Consider the following 24130-nt stretch of genomic DNA (forward strand, 5'->3'; position numbering starts at 1 on the left):
TCACCTTGAATCTAGTGCAGGGCCTACCCCAACAACGACAACCAAGAGAAGGGAATCGCAATCAACGACGTCAAGCACAAGAGTTGAGATGTTGGAATTGCAACGAAGTTGGTCATGGCATGTATAATTGCCCTCACCCTCGAAGGCTTCCAGGGGACATATACCCTCCTAGACCCCCTCCGCTCATGGTACAGCAAGAGCATGCTCAAGCCCCGCAAATTCTTCGTCGACCACCACCACCTCCAGTGGCAAACATCCCTCCTGTCCCACCAGTGGAGGAAGAGAGAGGAGTAAACATCATAAAGCTGGAAGAGGAGATAGAGGTGAGCCCTATACATTTGGATGTTATGCCAGCAGAAAAGCGCACAAGAGCACACAACAAGGATGAAGACACAAGGAATGAAGAGTCAGAACCTGCAAGGAAGGAGAGGAAGAAAAAGTCAAAGAAGGAGGAAGGAGGCAAGAAGCAGAGGTCAAGGCGAAGGGAGATCGGCATCAACGATTTTCCATTAGGAAAGAATATGGAACCCTACAATATCTTAGAAGATTTGCAAACTCAAAAGCCCAATATTTCTTGGCCTCAACTCCTACATCTATCACCCAAGGTGAGAAAGCACTGGTCCAAACTTGTAAGCACAAGACTCCCAAGAAAGAAAGAAAAGGTGACAGTAAAGGCATTGACTTCAAAGCCACAACAAGATGTTGAACCTATTGTAGATGCTTATGTAAGGGGTAGGAAGGTATCCAATGTGTATGTTGATGGTGGAGCACAAATGTGTGTGATCACGGAAAGAGCCATGAATAGACTAGGGCTTGAAATCACTAAATCCTCTAATTGTCAAGCTAGGCTGGCCAACAATGCAAGTGTGAAGTGCCTAGGGATCATCGAGAATGTAAAAGTTTCTGTATGTAATATAGATGCACGTGTGGCCATGTATGTTATGCCAGCCAAGGGGGAGGGCTATCCCATCATCCTAGGGAGGCCTTGGCTCATTGCTGTGAATGCAGATCAAAAATGGGGACGAGGACAATTGATTCTCAAAAAGGGGCAACATGTAGTATACGATTGGCATGAAGGAAAGTAGCTCGACATCAACTATGAGACCACGGCTGATGAAGAAAGTGAAGAGAGTTTTGGCTCAAGCGACGAGGAAAGTTCAACCACTACATCCAATAGCGAAGAAGAATCATATTTGGAGGTAATGGGAATCATCTTCAACACATCAAAAACTCCATCAATAGAGGTTGACCCAACAAAGGAGCAAACAAAGGATGACAAAGGTGACCACAAGCACTTTGAAGACTTTGAGAGGATGCTTGCAAAAGATCTTACCCCTGAGGAGAAGCGGTCCTACATCGATATGCTCAAGAGGTATCCCAATTTGTTTATCACTGATTACTCACAAATTAGAGGTGTGGATGTTATAGAGCATGGCATAGAATTAAAACCAGGTACTAAACCTGTGGCTCAAAAGCTAAGGCGCCTAGAAAAAATACAACAAGAGGCACTTCTGACAGAGGTTAACCGACTCCTCAAAGCTGGTTTCATTTACCCTGTGTCTAACTCTGAGTGGGTATCCCCAATTGTAGTAACCCCTAAAAAGAACGGAAAATGGAGGGTCTGTGTTGACTACAAACCGCTCAATGCTGCAACAAAGAGGGATCATTTTCCTCTTCCTTTCCAAGATGAAATCTTAAACGAAGTAGCCGGCTATGAATGTTACACAGTGTGTGATGGTATTCAGGGTATTTTCAAATCAGAATAGCAGAAGAAGATCAGTTAAAAACCACTTTCATCACACCTTGGGGTTGCTTTGCCTATAGAGTGATGCCATTTGGGCTCACAAATGCTCCTAGTACCTTTATAAGGTTTACAACTCTTGTCTTTCAGCCCTTCTTTGGAAAGTCAATTAGGGTTTTTATGGATGACTTCTGTATCTATAGTAGCCAAAGACTTCATTGCCAAAAAGTTGAGGAGGGGCTTAGGAGGCTTCATCAATTTGGGGGACAGCTTAATCCTGAGAAGTGTCACATTGCAGAGTCACAAGTGGTATTGCTAGGTCATGTGGTTTCTTTGCAAGGAATTCAAGTGGATCCATCAAAAGTAAATGCTCTCTTGTCACTACAACCACCAACGACAACCAAGGAGCTCATGACTTTCAACCACAAAGTAAGGTACATGTCTCGTTTCATTCACCTTCTAGCGGAAGCTATTGCACCTTTGCACAAGCTAGCAAACAAACCCACATTTGAATGGAGAGAGGAACACGAATTATGCTTTACTGAAGTAAAGGGTATTCTCAACTCTCTTCCAACAATAATGCCACCAAATCCAAAGGATACATATTACATCACGCCAAGTGTAGGAATGGAGGCCATCGGTGTAGTTCTCATGCAAAAAGACCCAAAAACATGCTACATGAGGCCAGTATACTTTGCAAGCAAAGTCATGACCGCTGCAGAGAAGGGCTACACCGATATGGAGAAGGTGGTATTCACAATTATGTTTGCGGTAAGAAAGTTCCGATCATATCTCTTACCTGCACCATTTGTCATTCTCACCATGGAAAACAATTTACCATATGTTGTGCAACACATGAGCCTCTCATCTAGGATAGCCAAATGGGTTCTAGAACTTCAAGAGTTTGAATACACTTTTCTTGTGGAAGATAGCACAAGGGCAGGTCTTGCAGACATTCTCACATACAAAGTGAGAGAAAGGAAAGAGTCACCAAAGGCAGGAGACAAAGCTACACCACAAAATAATGAGGAGGAGATGGACAATGCACACATTTTGTGCTTTGATGGAGCTTACCGATGACAACACGATCAGGCAGCAGGGGGGGTTCTTATTCTAAGTCCACAAAGGGAAGTTCTTGTTAAGAAAGGTATCACCTTGGAAAATGTTCATTCTAATAATGAGGCTGAGTATGTCACCTTAAAGTTGGGGCTTGAAGAATGCAGAAAACTTGGCATCGAAAGACTTATAATAAGAGGTGATTCCTTACTAGTTATTAGGCAAATCCAAGGAATATGGAAGTGCAAGAACCCTACTCTAGTGGAGTGGCTTAGACAGGTGAAGGCTTTGATAAAGAACTTTGAAGCTACACAGGTACAGCATGTTGTGAGAACCCTCAACAAGGAAGCAGATTATCTCGCCAATGAGAAACTTCAGATCATGGTGGGAGGTGTGAAGCTCTACGAACCAAAGTACCAAGGCCAAGAGGAATTGAAGGACATCATATTTTTCCTCCAAACTGGTGAGTGCCCTAAACACTTGGATAAAGTACAAAGACATAGGTTGGTAAAAAAGGCAACTCCTTACCAACTCATAGGAGATGATCTGTATCATAAAGGGAAAGATTTGGTGCTGAGAAGGGCGCCCTCTGTTCAAGAAATAGAGAGAATCCTCTTTTCATGCCATGATGATGTCTGTGGGGGTCATTTTTCTCATGATATTACAAACAGGAAGATTTTGCAAGCAGGGTTTGTTTGGCCAAGTCTACACCGTGATGTCCAGCATTGGTGTAAGTCATGCAAAGGTTGTCAGATTGCTGGAAATCGACGACTCACTTACGAACCTCGAGTTCCAATAATTTCGTATGGTCCTTTTGAAAAGTGGGGTGTGGATGCAATAGGCCCCTTACCTCGCACATCTACCGAGAAGGTCTTCATCATTGTGGGAGTAGATTACATGACACGATGGGCGGAGGCAGCAAGTACAACACGAATTATAGCCGAGGAGGTATCAAAATTTATCTTTGATCACATATACAGTAGATTCGGCACACCATTAGAGATTTTGTCAGATCGTGGTCCAGGGTTTAGAGCAGAGCTCTTAGATAATCTTTTGACAAAGTTAAAAGTCAAACATTTGCATTCTACACCTTACTACCCTCAATGCAATGGGTTGGTTGAAAAGGTGAATGGAATGATATGTAAGATCATTTCTAAGCAGGTTGCAGATCGACCAAACGACTGGGATTGTCATTTGACCGCAGCTCTATGGGCATACAGAACATCTTTCAAGGTATCCACTCAATTCACTCCTTTTCATTTGGTATATGGACAAGAGGCACTCCTTCCTATTGAGGTGGAGATTGCAAGCCTACGCATTCTCTCACGAGGAGCAAAGAGGCCAAAAGAAGCTTTGCAAGAAAGAATTTTAGATCTTCAACGACTTGAGCTTGATAGAGAAGAGTCCATCGACTATTACATTGCCCAAGACACAAGCCAAAGGGACAAAATCAACAAGAAGCTCAAGGGGAAAGGATTGAAGGAAGGTATGTTGGTTCTTCGCTATGATAACCGACTTGATACTCGACTTGACAAAAAGTTTTTGCAAAGATGGGAGGGACCTTTCATGATAAAAACAAAGTTTGGGAATGGTAGTTACAGATTAGCAGATTTATCAGGAAAACTCCACAAGACCAGAGTCAATGGATGGAGATTAAAGCCCTACTTTCAACGTATCAATCCGTTGATAGGAAGTCATCTACCTACATCGTCTAAGCTCCAAATTGGCATGGTTCCCTTCGGCTTAGCAAATGCTCCACCTATTTTTAAAGCTTTGATGTGCAAAGAAGAACCAGCCTTGGAATCTCAACATACCCAAGGCAACCCTCCCATCTCCGATTTATGGGATTGAGGTAATGAAAAGCGGGTCTAATGGAGTAAAAGAGTGTATATCACTCCTCCTTTTTTTAGAAAAATAAGAAAAAAAAAACTCTTATGTTTCATCTAGGAGCGTGAATAATCCTAAATGAAGGGGGAGGGCTAATATGAGTAGCGTTAAATGGTAACCTTGCATTTGCACTACATTTCTACTCAAATGTATATATTTTTTATCAAAGTTTTAACCTAGTGTTCATTCTCTGTTTTCGTAATAGCCTTTTTCCATACAAACACCTTACCCTTCTTAGATCTTTATGCATTTACATCATATTTCTCTCTTCATGCTAAATGTAAATAGTGAACTTAATTCTACTCTCCTAGTTTTTTTACTGTATATTCTTTTAACTAATTACCTTTACTAATTTAAATAGCTATCTACATCCCATAATTTGTAAATAAATAATTTATGGGCACTTATCTTACCCATCTTCTCTCAAGGGTAGGGTTAACCTTGTAGGCCTTCCCTTCCCCACCACTATGTGACCCAAGTCTTGGATCATTTACTTGTGTTGGTCAACAAATCTTAAATATAATGTATATCCCCAATAAATCAAACTTTATTGGAGCCTACCTCATTTGTTTAAGGTGGATTCTCTTTTGAAAAAGCATGCTACACCTTGGATGCATGCTAAAGGGCCCCCTACAAGGAGACTTGGTTCAAAAGGTGTTTTGGATGCATCTTGAACGCCTTAGCTCGTGGGTATACTTGAGGAACACTCCAAAATCAGCTTAAACACTTTGAGAAGGTCAACTTTTCCTTTTACAGCACCCAATTCTGAGTTACAGACTGAAAGTTATGGTGAAAACAAGGTGCTGCGGACACTGTTACTGCAGGTCAAAGTTACAATCAGGTAAACCACAAAGGTGAAAAGTTTTCTTGACTTCTCCAACATTCTAAAATACCAATGGGGAGTTAAAAACCACTTGCATGTGGAGGGGTCGGCTCAAGATGCTTCCAGAGACACAACAAACAGGATGGGGACACTCTGCAGGAGCCACTGGAGGGACATCATGGTGGGGCCCACATACATTATCAACCCTCATGGAGCCTCTACGACCTAAAAGGCTATTTTTAATGAAAAAATAAGTCCCTTATTTGCATAATTGAAGGAATGGTCAAAAGGGAACCTAACTATGGTTAATTACCTACCCTAGTCAAGTTTAACCTAACCCAAGGTCTTGTACAACTATAAAAAGGCCCTTTGGCAAGCACAAAAATACACACACCTACTCCATTGCTGCAAATAAGCTCCTCTAAGGTTAGGGAAGCCCTAATCTCTCTCTCCTCTTGTCTCCCTATCCATTTCCTAAGCTCGCTATCATAAGCGGCACCATAGAGAGAGCATCAATATGCTATTGCTACCATTCTCTTGCAAACATTTCTCTTATCATACTCATCCCTAAATAAGGATTGTAGATTCTATATGAGAGCAAGGATATCAAGTTCAATGATCTATCTCATGGTTTGATCAACAAATTGTTGCAATTGGGGTGTCGTCATCACACTTTTGCTCTAAACGCATGTAAAATTGGTAAGCCTATCTTGGCAGTTTCTCATATTTTGTGCTCATTGGGTTGCTTGTTTGTTGAGAAAGTTTTTGTGCACCATGGTGTCTATTTGCTTGGCTTCTCTCCTTATGTTGTATGTGAGTAAGTCTTTGGGCTGCATAGATGGAGAAGAGCTCTCTATGCATGCCGCCTTATGTGTGTAAGTAGTCTCTTCTTTTGGGAAAGGAAAGGAGTTGTCAAGTATTTGTGCATTATGGTGTTTTGAGTTTTGAGGTTTTGTGCTTGCTTTTCTTAGAAGTATATGAGCACTAATATGGTGAAGGTCAATCTTTGCATGTGAGTTTGTGCAGTGTTCAAAGGGATTGCTTAAGGAGTGTGTGTTGAATGGTTGAAGGGCATTTTGTGTTGAAGCACATAAGGAAGGTGTGAGTGTGTGTGTGTGTGTGTGTGTGTGTTGTATATGGTTTGTTTTGGTTTCCTTCTTTCTCCATAAAAGAGGGTGGTGCCCCTAAGAAATATGCGTGTGTAGGGTCTCACGGAGTGGTTGTCTGGCGGGAGCCTTGAGTTGAGCCCCATCTCAAAAAATCCGCTCTCACATGGATGGATCGACTTCTTACCTTAGTTGAGCTTGAGTGGAAAAGAGAAGCAGCATACGAGTGCTATAAGAGGAAAGCCACACAGACAAAGGAGAAGCTTGACAAGAAACTGAAGGACAAAGGCATCAATGAAGGAGATCTTGTGCTAAGGTATGACAATCGACTCGATAATCGTTTTGATGCCAGATTTGAAACAAGATGGCAGGGGCCATACATAGTCAAGAAGGCTTTCAATTCAAGTTACTATCAACTTATGGACTTGAATGGGAAAGAGCACTCCAGAAAGGTAAACGGCTATCGCTTGAAGCCTTACTTGAGTCGCCTTCTACCAAAGGATCTACCAGAGCAAAAGGCAACTATCCCATGTAAGTATTGTTCCATGAAGCATGAGTGTAACACAAACCAAAATTCCAAGGGGCCAAACAATGAAGATCTTGTCAAGGACTCTGAAGCACTCTATTTGCAAAAAATTCTTTATGATGGTACATGAATATACCATCATCCTGGGGGAGGACTAATGATAGCGGTTGATGGGGGCTTTTCACAAGCCAAGCTCCCATACCCCTCTTCTCTTGTCCCCACCCCATGAAAACCCTCTCTTAGGGAGGGAGTGATAAAAGGCATTGGAAAAAAGTAAGAAAAAAATAAAGTATGATTATATAAATATATAAGAAAGGTAAAATAGGCCACCTCATGCTTGCGGGGTAGCCCATCCCCACCTTGCCTCCTTTTTCTTCACTGTTGTCTCGTCGGGTGTCCCTTTTCCTCTCCTCCACTCAAAAGGTCAACCCCCTCTCTCTTCCCTTTGTCCTTTCTCCTTTCTCTCTCCCCTCAAGCTACCCCACCTCTCACCAATAATGCATTATAACTCACCAATAATGCACCCTAACTCACATGCAACTTACCCTATCTTCCAAAATAGTATACCCCACCCCCTCTTTCTCTCTCCTATCATATCCCATGACCCAAATACCCCCCTCTCTCTCTAAAGGGCGCCATGTCTCTTGTCTTGTAGCTAAATAACCTCCCCCACACTCACACACACTCAGTTTCACTGAAAAAGGTGCCCACAGACCCATCCCCACCCGATGGTTACCTGATTTTTCTTGTGTTCACACACATCTGCACACAGATTCACCTCTGACACACTCCCCTCTCTCCCCTCTTGTAATTACTTTATTCTCCATGTCACCTCTCACTTTTTTTCATCAACCCATCTCTCTCTCTTAGTCTCTCTCTCATGAGACTGCTGTTCTGGCACATATACACACAGCCAGACAAGTGGGGCCCACAGTCACATGGCCTGTGTAGATAATGATTTCTTCATTTCTAAATTCTAGAATTTCTCCCCCCTCCTCCCCTATATAAAGAGGGGTCACCATCACACTAAGGACACACACACAACATCACCAAAGAACACACTATGCACTGTGTGTGCCTAGTGCACACACACACATCCACACCATCACCATCACTGCAATCACCATGCTTGTCTTGAGCATGACCTCTACACCCTTGGCTATGGAAGATAAAGTACAACTAAATGAAGGATGATGGCCATAACCCTCGTGCGAGTCTTCGCCATCAACTCCCACCTATCCGCCATGTGCTCTACCACTCTCTCCCTTCTCATTCCCCTACCCTATGCTCCCCATTTCATCGCCTTATTCTCTAAATAAAGCTTGAGGTTTTGTGAGTATGTTTTCTTGCAATGTTTCTCCCATGTGAGGTGTGCGGAATCGCCACCTAATCTTGTGTTTGGAGTGAGCTTGTGTATGTGTGAAGGGTGTGCGGATTCGCCATCCTTTTGTGGTGCCTAAGTACTAGGCCGCTATACCCCCTCCCTCTCTCTCTCTCACTCTCTCTCTCTCACTTGATCTCATTCCCTTTCCTCTTCATCATTACTCCCAAGCATTCATCTCTCTTGGATGAAAAATTTGTTATGGTGGTGTGTTGTTTGCGTCCTAGCCGCTGAAGCTAGGTGGTGCCCCTGTTTGCTTTACCATGACAGGCTCGAGGCGCGCCATTCGGTCCCCGGTGTTTTAGAGGCCGTCGGGGTTCGGGGTTCGCTTTGCTCCCGTCATTTGGTGCCCCCACTGAGGATCTTTTCATGAAACCCTTCAATTTACAAGACTGAAATCCCTAAACTATTATGAATGGATGAATGGCTAGCAGGATTTGCTAATTGGACGACAGAAGAAGAAGAGCTCCAAGCACAACTAGACGAACTCCGCATCTCCATCGAAGCTCGAGTGCCAGGCGTAACGGTGATCGATTTGCAGTGGGAGAGTCAACCAACATGCCAAACCCAATGGATATACATAGGCCAAGTGCCAATAAGAAGAAGGAGAAGGTCGAAACCATGTCCGCAACCTACAACCAACCCACAACAACAAAATGGAAGGAGCTCTACACAATAGAGAATCAACACTATTCTACTTTGAGAATCGGGTAACTCAAGTCACCGAGGTAATTATCACAGTCAGTTTTCAAGTCGCACCTGATGCTGCAGCACAGATAAGGGAATCATTGGCTCACACTCTCACTAGAGAAACTAGGGATCTTCTGAGTTTGTTTCAGGAAAGAACACCACCCTCTCCCACAAGCTTCGACAGTGACTAAGCACCTCTAAGCTTCACATGAATCAGTACAACCTACCTCAAGACAGATCACACATACCAACACGTGTACGCTCAATCAAGGTAATACTGGACTTGAAGGCTCACTACCAGCACGCCATTGACACCATGCTGGGTGGGGAGCGGTTTTTTGAGGTTCTAGCATCAGATCAACCATTTGTCTTACCTTTGGTACAAGGCAATGTACCGTTTGAAGTTTTAATCTATGTCCTAGTATAAGAGGGTATACACGCCTCCTTGTAAAGAAGAAAAAAAACTTTGGCAAGTTAAGAAGTGTGTCTTTCTAGCTCTCTCTCAGTAATCATGGCAAGTGTAGCATTTCCAACATTTAAAGGAAAGAAGGGGGAGGATTTGGTAACAGACTTCCTAGATGACTTTGAAGTAGCATGTGTAGTGAGCAACAAAGATACGGATGAATCCCGGGTTAGAATCTTTAAGCATCTCATGAAGCTAGAAGCTAGATCATGGTACAATGCACTTCCACAAGCAACCAAGGATGACTGGGAACCCTTAAAAACCGCTTTTAAGAGGCGCTTTGGGGGAGGTACCACTTCAGAAAAGTTGTGGGACAAGTTGAGAGACTTGAAGCAGGAGGGTCTTTTAGAATATGCCACCTATGAGTCAAAATTTGTGGATTTGTGGGAACGGTGGGTTGAGTCACTAGCAAGGGGGGAAGCTACACCCGATTTCCTAAAAAAAGATCGGTTCACGCATGGCTTATGGACGCTTCTCAAGGAGAAGGTGAAAGGTAGATTCCCGGCTACGTACGAGTTAGCCGTTGAGATTGCTCGCCTTAAAGACAAGAAGCTGCGAATGAAAGCCAAAGAAACTGAGTCAACAGAATCAGGAACATCGCGTCGACCAGCAACTACAACAACCACCATTCCACCATCACCACCAGCTCTTGGGGTAAGAGATGACCAACAAGATATGTTGGCCCATATTACTGACCAACTGCAGAATTTGTCTGTCCACTTAAAACAACAAGGGAGGAGTCAAGAAAGAGATCAAGACCCTGGAAGAGCACGACGACAAAACAGGTAGTATCATTGCTACAACTGCGGAGAAGACGGTCAGGGTATGTACTACTGTCCCAAACCACGACAAAACTATAATAGAAGAGGTAGGAGGAACCAATTGTCACCCCCTAGAGAAAGAACACCCCCACCCCGAGCACCACCCCCACCAACACAAATTCTACGTCCACCCCAAACACCACTACAAGCATCCATCCCACCTCTTCCACCAGGCCCACCACCTGATCGCCCTGTAAACATCATAAGGCTAGAAGAGAAAGGAAAAGCCATAGTAGTGGATCCACCCAAAGCAAAGGAGAGGGACAAGGGTAAGGAGAAGGTAACCTTTTTAGAACCACTTGAACCATGAATGTGAAAAGATCTAGGAGGGAGAAAGCTACACAATCAGATGGTGAGAGAAGCATGAGAGGAGAAACTAGCAAGAGGCCATCCAGGCCACGACGGAAATTGGGCATCACCGACTTCCAGCTAGGGGAAAGTTCTAACCCAATGATCTAAAATTGGATGTGGCAGAGCAAGGACCGAAGATTACATGGCCACAGCTGCTAAATCTTGCACCAAAAGTAAGGCGACAATGGTCTAAAATGGTAAGTACAAGACGCTCCAAAACAAAGGTAGCCGGAGCAATTTCGGGATGCAACATGGATGACATCCTTCCAATTGTCGACGTAAACATAAAAGGAAAGAGGGTTGGAAACACCTACATTGATGGAGGCGCACAAATCTGTGTAATGAGTGAAGCTATGATGCTTCGATTAGGGCTCGAGGTTGACAGGCCTTCTCCATGCAAGGCAAAGATGACAAACAACGCAAAAGTAAAGTGTGTGGGTGTGGTAAGTGCCGTGAAAATAAAAGCTTTCAACACTGAGGTAGAGGTAGATGTTTTTGTAATGCCTACTAAGGGGGAGGGCTATCCACTAATTTTGGGAAGGCCATGGTTGATGGCCATGAAGGCAAAACAAGACTGGGGTACTGGCCTTCTATGCATGACCGGTAAGAAAGGGGAGACAATCTACTACGACATGAGGATTGGCAAGCAGAAGCAAATGAATCTGGAAACATCGGCAGATGAAACCACTAGCGAATCTTCCAGTTCTGAGGAGGAGACCACATCCACCGACGAAAGTGACAGTTCCATTGATGTGATGGGTATCATTATGAAGGATCCACAAAGGGTAAGCATAACTGGTGATCCATCACCAAAAGGCCAACCCAATGAAGAGGAGAGCAAATCACCTGGCCTAGGAGGAAGTAGGTTGAAGGGTATGTTGTCTACGGAATTAACACTTGAGGAGAAAGATAGTTTTTTGCAAATGTTGATGGGATTTCCTAACCTGTTCATTGACAACTATGAAAGAATCACAGGCATTACAGTGGTGGAACATCATATTAAGCTGAAGGAAGGGGTAAAACCAGTTGTGCAAAAGCTACGACGACTGGGGGTCATACAAGAAAAGGCACTCTTGGATGAGGTAAGGAAACTGCTGGAGGCGGGATTCATCTATCCTGTAGAAAAATCAGAATGGGTGTCACCCGTAGTGGTGACGCCTAAAAAGAATGGTAAGTGGAGGGTCTGTGTTGACTACAAACCACTAAATGCAGCTACAAAGAGAGACCACTTTCCTCTCCCTTTCTTGGATGAAATTCTGAATGAAGTAGCGGGTTTTGAATGCTATACAGTCTGTGATGGTTATTCTGGATACTTTCAAATACGCATAGCCTTGGAAGATCAGCTAAAAACCACTTTTATCACGCCATGGGGTTGTTTTGCATACAGGGTTATTCCATTTGGTCTCACAAATGCACCTGCCACATTCCAAAGATATGTCACATATGTTTTTCAACCATTCTTTGGAACATCCATAAGAGTGTTCATTGATGATTTTTGTATATATAGCTCCCGTATTTCACATTTAGAAAAGGTAACTGAAGGTTTGGCCACGTTGCAGAGCCTAGGTGGGCAATTAAATGTGGATAAATGCCACATTGGGGAGAGTAAATTCATTCTACTAAGCCATGCAATTTCAACAAAAGGTATCAACGCCGACCCAAGTAAGGTGTCCGCACTCATAGCCCTACCTTCACCAACGACCGCAGGTCAACTGGTCTCTTTTCTATAGAAGGTGAGGTACTTAAGTAGATTCATACATCTACTATCACAACTTGTTCTACCACTGCAACAACTCACTCAAAGATCAACTTTCACTTGGGACGAGGAAAGCGAACATCACTACAACAAGGTAAAGGAGGTCTTAGCCACTCTGCCAACTATCTCACCACCTAAGTGGGATGAAAAATTCTATGTCACCTCAAGTGTTGGTGATGACTCATTGGGGGATGTGCTACTCCAAAAGGATACGACGACATCTTTCATGAGGCCAATCTACTTCTCTAGTCGAATGATGACAGCAGGAGAGAAAGGTTTCACCCATGTGGAACACTTAGTCCTAGCTCTTAGATTTGCAACTACAAAGTTTAGGTCATATTTGCTGCCTAAGCAATTTGTGATTCTAACCACGGATGAAATATTTCCCTATGTTGTACAACACATGGATGTGTCTGCTAGAATTACTAAATGGCTAGTTCGTCTGCAAGAGTTTGACTACACGGTACAGGTAGAAAGCACGACAAGGGCAAGTTTGGGGGGACTCATGACCTACCAAATCTTTGAAGGGAAGGAGAAGCAATCTAAGGAAGGAGAAGTCCGATTACCTCCAGTACCACTGATGGTAGAAGGAGCATACTCTCTCTACTTTGATGGAGCCTACAAGCGAGCGTCCGACAAGGCAGCTGCAGGCATAGTGGTCTTTGATGCCAAAGGGACAAAGATATTTTCGTTGGGACAATTGTTAGATTCACATTCTAACAATGAAGCTGAGTATGCAGCACTAACCAAGGGTCTACAATGGTGTGTCTCACAAGGTGTACAACGCCTTAATGTATTTGGGGATGCTCTACTTCTGGTAAGGCAAGTAAATGGAGCATGGACATGCAAGAATCCTAGTTTAAGGACTCACTTAAGTGGTGTAAAAACCTTGTTGGGTAAGTTTGAAGAAGTTCAAATACACCATATCCCAAGGGCTCAAAACCAAGAAGCAGATGCCCTAGCAAGTGAAAGACTACAGGAAGTGGTGGTTGGAGCAATAAAACTAAAGCTCCCTCTATTTCAAGGAAGTGATGCCTTGCCTGACATCATGCATTTTTTGGAAACAGGGGAATGCCCATCAGATTTAACAAAGGGACAGAAGCAATGGCTGACGCGGAAGGCCACAAGGTATCGACTCATCAATGATGGTTTGTACTGTAAGGGTAAGGACCAAATACTCAGGAAGGTCCCTCTCTCTCACAAAATCATGGGAGTAATTGCTAGCTGTCACGACGGGGTTTGTGGTGGTCACTTTGCCCTAGACATAACAAGTAGGAAAATCTTGCAGGCAGGCTTCATATGGCCTAGCCTCAACCGTGATGTACACCATTGGTGCAAAACGTGTAAGTTGTGTCAAAAGGCCGGCACTAGGTCACTTATGCCTGAACCACATACACCTATTCTCTCATATGGCCCATTTGAAAAATGGGGTATCGATGCCATTGGGCCATTACCTAGGGCCAACTCAGGAAAATTCTACATTATCATGGGGGTCGACTACATGACTAGATGGGCAGAGGCTACAGCCACCACTAGAATCACAGCGGTAGAGGTAGCTAAATTTATCTACGAGCACATATGCTGTAGGTTTGGCACACCTTTAGAGATCATCTCTGATAGAGGGCCAGGTTTCAGAGCATACTTGGTAGGAGAATTAATGCAGAAACTGGGCATTACAAGGAGGCACTCTTCACCATATTACCCTCAATGTAATGGCCTAGTTGAAAAGGTAAATGGAATGGTTTCTAAAATTATTACCAAGCAGGTAAACAATCATCCCGGAGACTGGGATAAGTATCTTCTACCAGCTTTATGGGCCTACAGAACTTCATTTCGTACATCCTTGGGATTCACACCGTATCATCTAGTATTTGGTAAGGAAGCAATCTTGCCCATTGAAGTGCAACTACAAAGTCTCAGAGTAATGGCAAGCCAGCTTCAACACCCCAACATGCATTTGAGAGATCACATCATCAACTTGGAAAGACTGCAGTTGGACAGAGAAGAAGCAATAAATTATTATGCAGCACAAGCAGAGCATAGACGGCTTAGCTTTAACGAGCATCTCCGGAAAAAAGAATTGAAGAAAGGAATGTTGGTGCTCCGCTACGACAATCGCTTCGACACGCGCAAGGATAAGAAACTCCTGCTCCGATGGGAAGGCCCTTTCATCATCACGAAAAAGTATGCCAATGGAAGCTACCAGCTTATGGAGGCTGATGGAAAACTTCATAAAACGAGGGTAAATGGTTGGCGACTTAAACCTTATTTTCTTCGATTTGACCAGGCTCCACCAATTGACATTCCAGATGAGGACACACCATCAACCGCCACCTCCGACGATAATGGTCAAACAGATGAGCTAGAGACATGAATGCCTCTAGCCAAAAGGGGAGGGCTAATGATGGGGGCTTTTCACAAGCCAAGCTCCCATACCCCTCTTCTCTCGTCCCCACCCCATGAAAACCCTCTCTTAGGGAGGGAGTGATAAAAGGCATTGGAAAAAAGTAAGAAAAAAATAAAGTATGATTATATAAATATATAAGAAAGGTAAAATAGGCCACCTCATGCCTGCGGGGTAGCCCATCCCCACCTTGCCTCCTTTTTCTTCACTGTTGTCTCGTCGGGTGTCCCTTTTCCTCTCCTCCACTCAAAAGGTCAACCCCCTCTCTCTTCCCTTTGTCCTTTCTCCTTTCTCTCTCCCCTCAAGCTACCCCACCTCTCACCAATAATGCATTCTAACTCACCAATAATGCACCCTAACTCACATGCAACTTACCCTATCTTCCAAAATAGTATACCCCACCCCCTCTTTCTCTCTTCTATCATATCCCATGCCCCAAATACCCCCCTGTCTCTCTAAAGGGTGCCATGTCTCTTGTCTTGTAGCTAAATAACCTCCCCCACACTCACACACACTCAGTTTCACTAAAAAAGGTGCCCACAGACCCATCCCCACCCGATGGTTACCTAATTTTTCTTGTGTTCACACACATCTGCACACAGATTCACCTCTGAACACACTCCCCTCTCTCCCCTCTTGTAATTACTTTATTCTCCATGTCACCTCTCACTTTTTTTCATCAACCCATCTCTCTCTCTTAGTCTCTCTCTCATGAGACTGCTGTTCTGGCACATATACACACAGCCAGACAAGTGGGGCCCACTGTCACATGGCCTATGTAGATAATGATTTCTTCATTTCTAAATTCTAGAATTTCTCCCCCCTCCTCCCCTATATAAAGAGGGGTCACCATCACACTAAGGACACACACACAACATCACCAAAGAACACACTATGCACTGTGTGTGCCTAGTGCACACACACACACCCACACCATCACCATCACTGCAATCACCATGCTTGTCTTGAGCATGACCTCTACACCCTTGGCTATGGAAGATAAAGTACAACTAAATGAAGGATGATGGCCATAACCCTCGTGCGAGTCTTCGCCATCAACTCCCACCTATCCGCCATGTGCTCTACCACTCTCTCCCTTCTCATTCCCCTACCCTATGCTCCCCATTTCATCGCCTTATTCTCTAAATAAAGCTTGAGGTTTTGTGAGTATGTTTTCTTGCAGTGTTTCTCCCATGTAAGGTGTGCGGAATCGCCACCTAATCTTGTGTTTGGAGTGAGCTTGTGTATGTGTGAAGGGTGTGCGGATTCGCCATCCTTTTGTGGTGCCTAAGTACTAAGCCGCTATACCCCCTCCCTCTCTCTCTCTCACTCTCTCTCTCACTTGATCTCTTTCCCTTTCCTCTTCATCATTACTCCCAAGCATTCATCTCTCTTGGATGAGAAATTTGTTATGGTGGTGTGTTGTTTGCGTCCTAGCCGCTGAAGCTAGGTGGTGCCCCTGTTTGCTTTACCATGACAGGCTCGAGGCGCGCCATTCGGTCCCCGGTGTTTTAGAGGCCGTCGGGGTTCGGGGTTCGCTTTGCTCCCGTCACCATTTTTTTGGCTCTCTGTAATTGCCATAGTGAGTTATCTCACCCTATCAAATCACTCAAACACCGTGGTTACCCTCACCCTTTCACTGTATATAGGTGCGTGTGAGTTAGGGGACTTTTCCCATATCTCCTTACTGAAATAAAAAACCCTCAATTAGCTAGTCATTGGGCTAGTTGAGCCAAAAAAATAAAAAATATAAGTATATTATGGCCCATGCGTATGTAAATATTTCTTTGTATATAGGGCTTAAATAAAATATTTTTTCATAATTATTTTGGTATTTATTTAAATATTTCTACCTAAGTGTGTGTTATTTATGCTCTGTACATTGCGTCACCATTACCACAATTTTTCTTACCATTTTTCATACTCTTTATTCCATATAGAAATATTTTCATGTAAGCTTCTCTTATATTTGGTGTAAGTCCACCCCAACAAAAATCCAAAAAAAAACTAGTTTTATTTATGTGTATATTTTTTCACTATTATGATTTTTCCCTTCCTACATCTATTTTGTTTTTTTTCTAAAAAAATAGAACACCAAAAATATTTATCTTTTTATGGTAGCCTCATAATGAGAGAGATTTCTTTTGACCCCTTTATATTTTCTCCACTTATATTATTTATATTTGACATGTACATATTCTTTAGACCCCTCAATATTTGATTTTCTTAGTTATACTATTCACTTATATCATGATCTCAACAATATCTTCAATTATAGACCTACCAAATAAGGTCAAGGGTAGGTGGCATGCATACATGCACTATGGAGGGTTCACTCTTGGAGGTATTCAAAAGAATCATCCAAAGAAGGACTCCACAAGGACCTTGTGCAGCGGAAAAAAACGGTCGGTTTTGCTGAATTTTTAAAGTTCACTTGCTCTCTGAATTTGAAAAGGTGATACAAACAAAAGTTGTATCTCGTGGGCTGAACTTTTGCCTCAAAAATTTTCATATTTTTTTGAGCTACGAGCTGTGAGCTATGATTTTATTAGTGGACCCCAGTTTTCCCATGCTATGCAGCCACACTCTCTCTTCCACTTTATCATTTTCCTCTTTCACACACACTTCTCCACTCATCATCCCCACATCTCTCACCACTCCTCTCTGCACCCTACTCACCTTCTCCTCAACCTTGAAGAATAAGAGAAACCATGGTGAACTCATACCTCCCACACACAATTCCATTCCAAAATTGACCACCTAGTCTCATTTTTCCTCCTCCAAATTACCCATATCTATCAAAAAAACCACAAAATTCAGCCTCTTCTCTTAAAAGACAGCATCATGGTGGTTGATTACTCAGCTTCAATTACCTTGTCTCTCAAGGAAGGTCAAGAGTGGAGAAAAAATGTACCGTCAAAGCTAGTGGACCGTCAACAAGCGTCAAAATTGGCCCTACTCAAGACACTTGGAGCATCAACCTTGTAAGAAATCCACCTTTTCTTACCTCTTAAGAGTTTTTCTTCCTTATTTGTATCCTACATGGATACTCCCATTGTAAATATCCAATTCCATTTGTAAATTAATACTAACTCTACTAACACTAACCCACTATGAAAAGTCCTATCACCTCCATTTCTCTCCTCTCTCTTTCCCCACCAACTTCTTGATAATTCCAAGAAAAAGAAATTAGATAAATTGCTGAAAATCTAACCCAACCATGGTTAGAGGAGTAACCCTAGCCTTCAAAATTGCTATAAAAGGAGGGTGTAGCTAGCACAAAAAGGGGGGAGAAGAAAGAGCACTATGCTATAGCTTGAGAAGCCAAGCTCAACCTCTTGAGAAGGAGCTCTTGAGTGGAATCTCATTGGCATTAGGCATATGTATGTGTTGTATTAGGGGTGATTAGCAAGGGAACTCTATGCCATTGTAAGAGAGAGTGATCATTAAATTGAGAGTAGGAAATCTATCATTTCTCCTACTAGTGTAAGCCCAACATTTGCTGAATCAAGGAGGGTGAATTTGGACTAAGCATGGATACCTTGTCTCCCTTCCAACGTGAAGTCATGGACAATAATGATGTGTAAGTGTCTTGGTGTTTTATTTAAGTTCTTGATAGCTTGTCTCCGGGTATTGTTATCAATTTAGCCATAAATCCCACATGTTGTAAGAGGGCGACAGGGTGGAGAGGACTCCCCTGGCCTTAAGACAGTGATTGGGGTGGATTTTTTCTTGTGATGTGTTGTGGTGTAATTTACTCAGGCTATGTTGAACAAATACTAATCTCACTTTGATTGGTCATGACAGATTTGTAAGAAGGCATTAGTGCAACAAGCACCCCCTTCCCCCTTCTCTCTCTTTCTTACATATATATATTTATGTTTGCTTGATCATTAACGATACACTCCAAAGCAGCCCGAGCACCATCTCTCTCTCTCTCTCTCTCTCTCTCTCTCTCTCTCTCTCTCTCTCTCTCTCTCTCTCTCTCTCTCTCTCTCTCTCTCTCTCGTGTTTTAGTGTGTGAGAGTGTTCCATTGGTGTTAGGGTTAGTGTAAATTCCTTGCTTGTTTGTGGGTTGCTCTAACAATTCTCCTCTCTTGCGTCCTAGTTCGCTCTTAAACTAGGTGGTGCCCCTTGTGTAGTTGGGATTTGGCTGTGGGTTTGTTGTTTTGGTTTGTGTTGTGTTGTGCCCCAGCCTCATTGAGCAGCACGGGAGCCTTGAAGGGTGTCTAGAGGTTGCTCTTCTTGTTGCCCGCCCCGGACCGCTTCAACAGAAAACGGTACCCAATTTAGGAAAACAAACTGCTATTTTTGGAAAAATCCCTAATAAGACCACGGTTCACACCTTAAAGCCCTCTTTTTAGGAGCCAAAGGTGAGAACGCCTAGAGAGAGAGAGTGGAAGAGAGACCTCCTAGGCCACCTAAGCTTTGATACCAGTGTAAGAACTAGGGAAACTAGACTAGAGATCCTCCTCCCAACCTCCCATTATATAGGCGGGCTCCTAGCCCCTTGCCCTAGACGGATCCCCTGTCCACACTGTCTAGTCCAGCCCTTGTCTGTAGTCCATGACCATCCTAGTCCTTAGGTTACAGGACCCTTGTCCTGACAACTAAAGTAGAAAACCTATTGAGTGTCTGCTTTCCTGATCAGTTTCCCCAATTCAAGGAAATTCTTGCACAGCAGGATTGTGTAAGAGATGCTAGAATCAAGATAACTGGTGGAAAGCCTGTATTTTACAAGAAGCTAAGTGAATTCTGGGAGAAAAGAGGTCAATACATTGCTACGTCCACAATTCTAGTGGATGACACACAGTACAAGCATCTGTGGAATCCTCCAGGCACTTTCTGCATTGTGAAGAATATGGAAAATTAGAATCCCACTGAGATTCAAGGATATCTTACAACAACTGTAAGATCTTGGCTCACGGATTGTCTTTGTGCAGAAGATCGCCTCAAGTATGCCGAGGATTGTGCACTACCAAGACCGATTGATAACCTGAGCATTAGGATCTCAAAGCAGTGGCGTCTAGAGTATTACGGCTAGATATATTATCCTGACATGTAACCATGATAAGCGATGTAAATAGTCAACCATTTACTGACTTATGGAGTATTTTGCTCACTTGTAATGATGACACAATGTAGTAAAGCAGCTTCCAATGCTCAATGTAGTAAAAAAACAGCTTTTGTTAACTTGTACACTTGTTTACGTTTTCGCATTGTTCATCACTGCACCTCCACAGTTGCACAATAACAAGTACTTAACACAGCTTTTGATACCAGGAAATGTTAAGGGCAGCTACCAGCATGCATAGTAGCCACCCTTGCAGCTACTTAGCTACACTTGTTTAATTTTTCTATGTCTGTTGTGGAGATGATTTATTTCTTATGGCTTAATGTACACGCGGGAGTACTAGTGGGCACTTGGTTGGTTCTAGTGGTCATGATCATTCATGCATTAGATGTATTCAGCATTTACCAGAGTCACCTGTCCATTGTCTCTTAGGACTTTCTCATGCAGCCTTGAACGTTCGAAAAGTGCCGCCACGTTTGCACGTCCCTGCGCTTATTTTGAATGGCTCCTTATTGCCCCCAACGTGATGACCCCCCCTCCAAGACGTTCAGCTATAACGGTGCCGATGGCGAAGGCGGGAGAGAAGCAGGAGCCTGCAAAAGCTGACCTTATCCTCTGTCAACACAACCGTTGAGCAACTGCCTGCTGTGCATGTGCGAGATCCGTCATCAGTTGGTTGTCCGATCAGGGGCATCAAACCCTTGAATGGCCGACTGCATGTGCGAGTCTCATCTAGAGTTTCCCTCATCTCCTTTTTTAAGGAAAGGCTTTTGACAGAGTGTTCATGCTATCTGTCTCAAGATATCACATAGGCATTTTAGACACGATTCAAGCAATTGCAAAATAGGGTGATGCTCAGCACAGAGATTACGGAGATTCCCCCAAAGGAAAAAAAAAAAAAAAGATGTTGAAGGGCCATCAAAAGCAGCACTAGGAATGTTATACATCAAAAGGAGTGCTATTGTAAATAGCCTCATATTGATAGCCGTTTTTCGGATTTCCATAATTGCCATAGTAAGCTACCTCACCCTATCAAATCACTCAAACATTTTGGTTATCCCTACCATTTCACTATACATAGGCGTGTGTGACTTAGGGGACTTTTCCCATATCTTCTTAAAAACCCTCAATTAGCTAGTCACTAGGCTAGTTGAGCCAAAAAAATAAAAAATATAAGTATATTATGGCCCATTTGTGTGTAAATATTTCATTGTATATAGGGCCTAAATATAAGTATTTTTCATAATTATTTTGGTATTTATTTAGATATTTATACTTAGGCGTGTGTTATTTATGCTATGTACATTGACTCATTATTACCATATTTTTTCTTACCATTTTGCATACTCTTTATTTCATATAAAAATAATTTCACGCAAGCTTCTCTTATTTTTGGTGTAACTCCATTCCAACAAAAATCCAAAAAAACTAGTTCTATTTATGTGTATATTTTTTCACTATTGTGATTTTTTCCTTCCTACATCTATTCTCTATTACTCTCATAAATTATACCACAAAAAATATTCATCTTTTTATGGTAGACTTATAATGAGAGAGATTTATTTTGACCCCTTTATATTTTTTCCACCTATATTATTTATATTTGACATGTACATATTTTTTTAGACCCCTCAATATTTGATTTTCTTAGTTGTACTATTCATTTATATCATGATCTCAACAATAACTTCAATTATAGTCCTACCAAATAAGGTCAAGGGTATGTGGAATGCATGCATGCACCATGGGGAGCTCACTCTTGGAGGTATTCAAAGGAATCATCCAAAGAAAGACCTCACAAGGACCTTGTGCAGTGGAAAAAACAGTCAGTTTTGCTAAATTTTTAAAGATCACATGCTCCCCGAATTTAAAAAGGTGATACAAACAAAAGTTGTAGCTCGTGAGCTGAACTTTTATCTCAAATTTTTTCATATTTTTTTGAGCTACGAGCTGTGAGCTATGATTTTATTGGTGGACCCCAATTTGCCCATGCTATGCAGCCACACTCCCTCTTCCACTTTATCATTTTCCTCTTTCACACACACTCCTCCCTCTCCTTCCCACTCCCAAACCTGCAACTCCCATGTCCTAATTCACCCTCTTCACCATTGCCACATCTCTCACACCTCCATAGCCTTCATCCTCCATTTCTACACCCTATGTGTCACCCTTTCTCTCTACATATATGTCCATATTACCATACTCTCTTCAGCTTTGTAAAGAACTTCAAAAAATGAGCAAAAATCCAAGGATAACCTCTGCAAATGAAGGCTTTTATCATGAATTTTCGAAGGTTTGAAGATAACATAGCTTCAACGACACGCGCTACCTCACCATGCTGACTGCTTCTTCTTCCGGTGTTGTAAAGAGGTGAATGTCAACTTCTCCAAAACTTCAACCTCTCTTTACAAGCTCATCCCTTCTCTAACTTTTCTCATCATATATCTCACCATTTGGTGAATGATTTTGTAAATAATTTTTAGTGATAATTACTAACTACTAACCACTAACCTTATTGTAAAATGCACCCTCTACTAGAGTAGGCACTCCCAAATTATTCACTCAATCCTCTCTCCTTTCATCCTCAATAATTCTCTTCCCTTGAGCCCACATCCATGTGACTCAAAGGACAAGAGAGACCCACCCTCATTAAAAAAAAATAAAAATATGTATAATCTTTTATTCCTTCAAATAAACTTGATTAGGCCTAATCCAAATCGGGGCTTCTAAAACCTATAAATAGAGCCCTTCTCTCCCTTGTAAATTATCACATGATCACACTACACCACACCATTCTCAACACATAACACACCACTCTTCAAGCCTAGTTGTGTAGAGTGTGTGCATTGTGAGTGTTCTATTCCATCACTACACATAGGTGCATGGAGAAGCTTGAAGTTAGTTATGCCATCTAGAGGAGTGGAGTGATACTATACTCTGCAATCACACTTGTAGCCTACTCTTGTCCATAAATAAGATTCATAGTTTTGGGTGCAATTGTATGCTGCAACTACGACTCTTCTCTCCAAATTGATTTGATAAGTTGGCTCATCAGGTGGTTGAAGGTATATTGTCCTTGAAGTTTGTTGTGCCATTTCATGCTTGGTGGTTTGAGGGATTGTTGAATTGTTTGCCAAAACTTTCAATTGTAAGAGGGTGCTCGGTGAGAGGGCTCCCGTGACCCTAAGACAATTTTTGTATTGGCAACAAGGTCAAGTTTTCTGTTGTCTCTCTATTTCTCATCAAGCTTTGTGTGCATCTAGTCTTTAAGGCTAAGACTGAGTTGCTCAAGTTGATTTGTGCGCTTTACCTCTCTCTGGCGTGGTGAATGTTTGTGTTTGGTGTGTGTGGCTATCTTGCATTCTCCTCTCTTTGTTCGTTTGAGTACAAGGAGATATCACGTGCGTCCTAGTTCGCATCTACAACTAGGTGGTGCCCCTTTTCTTGTTTGGTTTCTGGCTGTGGGTTGTTGTTGTCTCTGATTGTGCTTGCCCCAGCCCCATTTGAGCAGCACGGGAGCCTCGAAGGGTGTTTAGAGGCCGCTCTTCTTGTTGCCCGCCCCGGACCGCCTCAATATGTTTCTGAGGAAAGTAAGAATTTTCTTGTATGTCCCACTTTCTGCATTGGGAACTTAATAGCTCGTACGAGGTGGGATTGCAAGGTGGCTTCAGGCTCAGAATTTAATAGCTTGAACTGATAGGGATTTTCTTTTGCTTGTTCATACCAAACTCCTTTGACAACAAATGAGCCGGCATTGCAAACATTCCCCAATGCATCTCTTAGCAAAGCTTTATTTTGAGTATTTTCTATTGTACATTTCAAGACATAGTAATCCACAAGCTCCTTATCGTCATGAGGAGCTATAACAGCAAAATTGTCACCAACATGAAGTGCATCACTCAATACATCATGATGTCCTTCATATGCAAACTCTTCAATTTCATCATCATCTTCCACATCATCTGTAGGTTCAAGGTTAACATAATTCCATGCAGAAATGTGTGATTTGTTCGAACACCTCCTACAAGCTGCCTTGCAAACAAGCACTACA

The sequence above is a fragment of the Adiantum capillus-veneris genome, chromosome 28 (assembly GCF_014529385.1).
Source record: "Adiantum capillus-veneris isolate H3 chromosome 28, ASM1452938v2, whole genome shotgun sequence".
Classification (NCBI taxonomy): domain Eukaryota; kingdom Viridiplantae; phylum Streptophyta; class Polypodiopsida; order Polypodiales; family Pteridaceae; genus Adiantum; species Adiantum capillus-veneris.